At 32.9% G+C, this 6,000-nt stretch overlaps 1 long non-coding RNA gene across 1 annotated transcript in view; it reads left to right on the top strand.

The window, feature by feature from the left end:
* Positions 1-6,000, top strand: part of LOC115276602 — a 1,186,317-nt gene that overhangs the window by 598,156 nt on the left and 582,161 nt on the right. Inside the window, exon 3 of the long non-coding RNA XR_003902023.1 lies at positions 1,019-1,090. This is a non-coding gene — a long non-coding RNA (uncharacterized LOC115276602). The remainder of the gene's footprint in view (positions 1-1,018; positions 1,091-6,000) is intronic.

A 6,000-nucleotide genomic window follows, 5' to 3' on the forward strand; every position in this document is an offset into this window, starting at 1 on the left:
TAATTGAGTATCCTCATGCATAACTTTGAACACTACCATTATTAAATATTGCTTTGGATCACGACCTGAGGCAAAATCAAGAGTTGGACACTTAACAGACTGAGCCATTAAGGTGCCCTCAAATGCTCACTTTTTTTGTGGTCAGTAAATGGCACAATTTCTCTCTAGAGTTCAGGAGCAAATGACCAGACAATCATTAAATAATTCATGGGATCACATGATCTTTGTTACTCAATTAAATTTTGTTGTTAAATGTGTTATTTTAATTGAACTGTTTAATTATATATGATTTTTTTAATGAACTGTGATTCTCTGGTAAATATTCAGCTTTGAATAGAATATTTTCCATCCTGGTACATTAAAGGTTTTTGATGTACATTAGTTATGATCTCAAATATTTTATGTTTAGTAGTGTGCCCTTAATCTGAAAATTGTGAACTGTTTCAGATTACAGCAGTCACTTGGATGTGGGATAACAGTTCTATAGATGATAAGCATAATTTGATAGATGGTGCTCTCTGAATCTATGAGAAAACATATCTACATAATGAGTAATACAGTGGAAAAAAGTTGTGAGTGGTTCATTTTTTATGCAACATAAAAGAGAAAAAAGATTTAAGGGTCATATGTATATGTATATATATATATATATATATATATATATATATATATATATGAAGATCATAGTATGTTTTAATAAGGTATGTTGTCTTTTAAGAAAAGAAAATGTGTTTGTAGTTAATCAAATTAATATCTTTTAGCATGAATTCTTATATTAGAGAAATATTTAAGAATTGCATTCATTCTTTAAATGTGATGGTTATAATACTTTATATTAAAGCAACTCTTTTGATGGAATTATTTCTTAGCACTAATTACTCAATTTCATTAGTCTATAAATTGTCTATTATTTCTATCCTTTTCTATCTCATCAGCTGACTTAGATATAGCATCGAATAGCTACCAAAAAATGTGAATTCACAGTGTGTTCCTCCTTCCCCCTTTTATTTCCTTTTAGGGAAATCCTGAGGGGTTTGACACTTTTCATCCTCCAGCCATTAATCATCCTGTAAGGAAAGGCTATCCATTGGTGAGTCCCATTCATTCTAATAGCTCTTTTCAAACCTGTGTGAATTGATTGTAATCCAGAACAAAGAAGACTAATGACATGTAACATCACTAGGTGGGTAAAGTCTTCTTTTCCAACAAAATTTGTAACATCAGGATTGTGTTTTGTTTTTAATTAATTGACTAATAGGGGTACTATTAAACCCTGTAGTTGTAAAATTGAAATTATATAGAGAATGGAAATTAGCAGTTTTTAAAGTCTCAAATTGTGGTGGTATTACTTATATGATTTTGTTAATTTAACCATGACCCACAAGCAATAGTTGAATGAACATCATGAATAAGTCTGAAGCTGCAGTCAAATAAAAGCTAATAAATTTTATCAACTTTGGTAATATATGTTATTTTGCATGTTGAAATTCAATTTTAAAGTTAAATAATTCTCATGTATTTTTATGCCTTAAAGCCCAATGCATGCTTTTTTTGCAATTTATTATTATTATTTTCTATCTATAAATGGCATTAATGTATCCTAATATGATGTTTCTGTACAACCCTCACCTCAGTTGTCCCACAAAGGTAATTTTCTTTCTCTATCTTACATACACACACACACTCACACTCACTCATTCCTTAAAATATCATATTTTATTTTATATGTTATACTTAGGTTTAAATTTATGTGTTATGTTTAGGTCACAATTATTTGGAATATTTCCAATTTCTCTCAGCTACAGTTTTTGAGCTTTATCTTATGCCCTCACATGCTTTCTTGCTATGAGTTTCAAATATTTTTGATGAAAAAAATCCATCACTTAAAATGTTAATTATACATCCCAATATATGCACATTATTTATAAATTACATTAATTTATCACTATCTTTAGATAGACACATAAAAGTAAAATAATGAAATGCTCCTAAATGTAATTTTAAAAGATACAATGACATTGTATATATTCTCTCTATGTATATTATATATTATCTCTTTAGAAATCCTTTGCTTTTTCCTATTTTTGTATACTCCCAGAAGTTGTATTGGGTACTCAAAGAGTCTAAAAATCCTCACTTGAAGCATTAGATTGTATAGATATATGGTATACTGCAAGTCAGTGAGTGTGTTTATACATTTATATGCACAAATGTGTGTGTGTGTGCATATGGTTGATTTAGATAGGATTGGCTGGATCAAGAGTTTGGGGTGGCTTAGAGTCACAGCCAATGATCTTATCTGAATATTCCTCTTCTGGAAAGCTTAGAGAGTAAGATAACCCAGAGGGGTTGTTATAGAGAATTGAAGAGCCAAATAAATAGGAGGGATACCTTGTATCATATGGAATACCTCCAATGATATCTTATCAAGTTGATATCTTGGCAAAAATAGACTCACACCATTTATCATCACTGTGTGATAGAATTCCTTAGTTACACATAGGCTTGCCAATTTTTTTTCTCATAAGGTCCTCAGTGGTGAGCCATTATAAAGAGTTAAGGGGAAGATTAAGTGGTTAGAATGAAAATCACTTAATCTTATTGTTTCTGTATATGTGAACCAACAATCCCATAAAAGTTATTTTTCACAGAACAACATCAAGTTAATTTCTTTTGGTTGTTGAATATAAATCAAGAGCTTCCCATCCCTGTCCTTACAAAAGGAGCTCACGTTTTACTGGAGTCAAATCTCAGTTCAAATCTGAAGCCAGGCAGGGAGATGGTGTGATAATCCATGACAAATTTAGGATTTACAAAACAAGGCAATTTTCATTAAATCTTTAATAGCAAAGGGTTCATAATTGCTGGTCCCATTTAACGGAGCTCTCTTCTAATTTAAAAGCCTAACACTGCAGAGCCAGTTTAAAAATCCATTTAGATGCTCTCTTGTCCAGGAACCAACTCTCTACCTCTCATCTTTGAAAACCTCATGCCAAATACCTTGCCGAAATGCAAATCTATTGTATCTACTTCATTCATCAATCTACTGGTTTTTAAAAAATGCTTATTAAAATAAATAAAAGCTAGAAGAAACGAAATGATACTTGTCTGACAAAACTCAGTAAATCCTTAATGACCCTTAACAATTATGGCTTTCTTCACAGGAATCTCCGGTGATAGAGAATATAGAAAATTCCTTTAAATTTAAGGGTACTTTGGGGATCAAGTCCTACCTCACCTTGTCATAGTACATGTAATCTAGCTTGTCTATAGCAAACAAATGAACAACCTCACCCCCAATAAAATACAACTCACTATTACCTGACATTAGGTTACTATACTTGGGCTCTGGTATTTCTTTACGGCTTGATCTAGAGAAAAAGAAAGCACAGCAATCAGTTTTGCTGTTTCACTTAGGGTTGAATTTTTCCTGTTCTGTGTTCTGAGCAGTCAGCCAATTCAAAAAGGTGTCTGAGTTGTTAGATGATGAGAAAAAAATGGAGAGAAAAGGAAAATTAATTTGCTACCTTCCAAGAACACAGGCGAAGTTTAAAGCAGCTTTGTACTCAAAATTGCTAGTGAAAAATCACAAGCCATGGAATCCAAGTGTGAAAATGAGGTGAGGTGTGGTTCTAACAAGGTGGTTAGTTTGACTCTTTACTGAATAAGCTATGTGAATCACTTAAGACATGGCGACCCACTGCTCCAACTTTCAAGATTTCCCCAATTGGTATTTTTCTAATTAGGTAGACTTCCCATGGTGTCTAACCCTTCACCAGGCCCTTATTAACAGTTTCTTTTGCTGTAAGTCTTCCCTTTCCCAAGATATCCCTTTCAAGAGTTAATATTAGGTCAAGGACTTACTTTTCCTTTCCTTTTAGTCTATACCTTTCATGCTTGAACTCATCTACTCTTGTAGCTTCAGAGATTATTTATCTCTAGTGACACTCAATTTAATATGTTCTCTTAAGATCTCATTCCTGAGAATCATATTAACATATCTATTTGATAGCACATTAAACTTCTCAACTTTCAATATATTAAAATTGAACTCATAGTAGTTTTTCACACACCTATTTTTTTCTTTCCTGTTTCTCTGAAGTATCATCTACCCAGTTTCCCAAAAAGAAACCTGGGAAATATCTTGGATTCTTCTTTCACCTTTCTTATCATATCATCCATGAAGTCTTATTAATTCTACCTCTGGACAAATGAGGAATGTCACTGAAAGTAAGAAAAAGCATAATATGTATTTTTAAAATACTTTGAAACACTTCAGTGGAAACTAAATTCATTAAGAGAAATTGAGCCTGTGTGGCTCAATCAGTTAAGTGTCTGACTCTTGATTTTGGCTCAGGTCATGAGCCGGTCAGTCTCTGGGCTGAACATGGAATCTACTTGAGATTCTCTCCTTTCCTCTCTCCCTGCCCCTTCACTGCTTTCAATCTTTCTCTCTCTTCTCTCTCTCTCTCTCTCTCTCTCTCTCTCTCTCTCTCTCTCTCCCTCTCCCTCTCTTTCCCTCAAAACAAATAAGTAAACATAAAAGAAAAAGCGAAACAAAATGATCATCATAGTCTAAAATAAGTACAAAAAGGTAACTCATCCCTAAGTAAGAGCTAATGTTACAGTTTTTAATCATTAAGGTCATTGTATTTTTACTATAAACTTCAATCTTTTAAATTTTATTTCATTAATACCTTAGTATTTCTTGTCTATAATATATATGCATATATCATTTCCCAATAACCATATCAATTCTAATGTTCAAAATTTTCCAGGGGAGGCTGGGTGGGTCAGTTGGGGAGCATCCAACTTCGGCTCAGGTCATGATCTCTCAGTCTGTGAGTTCAAGCCCCTCGTCAGCTTTGTGCTGACTGCTCAGAGGCTGGAGCCTGCTTCAGATTCTGTATCTCCCACTCTTTCTGCCCCTCCCCTACTCACACTCAGTCTCTCTCTGTCTCTCAAAAATAAATAAATGTTAAGAAAAAAACTTTAAAGAGAACTTTATTAAATTTTCCATTATGTGATAACATCAATGAGAAAAGAGCTAGAGAGAGAGCCAGAGCGTGAGCAGGGGAGAGGCAGAGAGAGAGACACACTCACAGAATCCAAAGGAGGCTCCAGACTCTGATCTGTCAGCACAGAGCCCAATCCAGGGCTCAAACTCATGAACTGCGAGATCATGCCCTCAGCCAAAGTGGTATGATTTATTGACTGAACCATCCTGGCACCCCTCTCTAATCCTTTTAAATAGAATACCACACATGATTTACATTTGTGTTAATAATGTTTTAGTACTTTATTTCTTAGAAATTTTTTAATTTAACTGTTTTTAATTCCAGTATAGTTAACATACAGTGTAATATTAGTTTCAGGCGTACAATATAGTGATTGAACAATTCAATACATCATCATTCAGTGCTCTTCATGGTAAGTGTATTCTTAATCCCCTTCACCTATTTCACCCATTCCCCACACATCTCGCCTCTGAAATGCTTTATTTAAATGAATACTGTCAGTTAAAGTTACCATTTTTGTTTAAACAAGAACATATTTTTACTTGAAACATACTTCAGAATACATGTTTCTAAAACCATGGAAAATAGAATAGAATACACATTTTCTTTAAGTATACAAGAAGAATCTCATGGTTAAGTCGCATAAAATGACATAACAAATATTACAAATTTAAGACAATTGAAATCACACCACATAGATTTTCCAAACACAATGGTACAGAACTAAATATCAACAATAAAACAAAGCTAGAAAATTTACAATGTATTAAATATTTACACTAGTGCACAAACAGTAGGCCAAATAAGAAAGCAAATGGTAAATCAAAATATGTCTCAAAACAAAAGCAAAAGAAAACATAATATTCCAAAAACTATGGGAGGCAGCAAAAGCTGATGTTAGAGTGAATTTTATGTGTTAAATGTTTGTACTAGGAAAAATGGTTTAAATAAACAACATTACACACAAAATAACTAGAAAAAA

Source organism: Suricata suricatta, chromosome 13 (assembly GCF_006229205.1).
Source record: "Suricata suricatta isolate VVHF042 chromosome 13, meerkat_22Aug2017_6uvM2_HiC, whole genome shotgun sequence".
Taxonomy (NCBI): Eukaryota; Metazoa; Chordata; class Mammalia; order Carnivora; family Herpestidae; genus Suricata; species Suricata suricatta.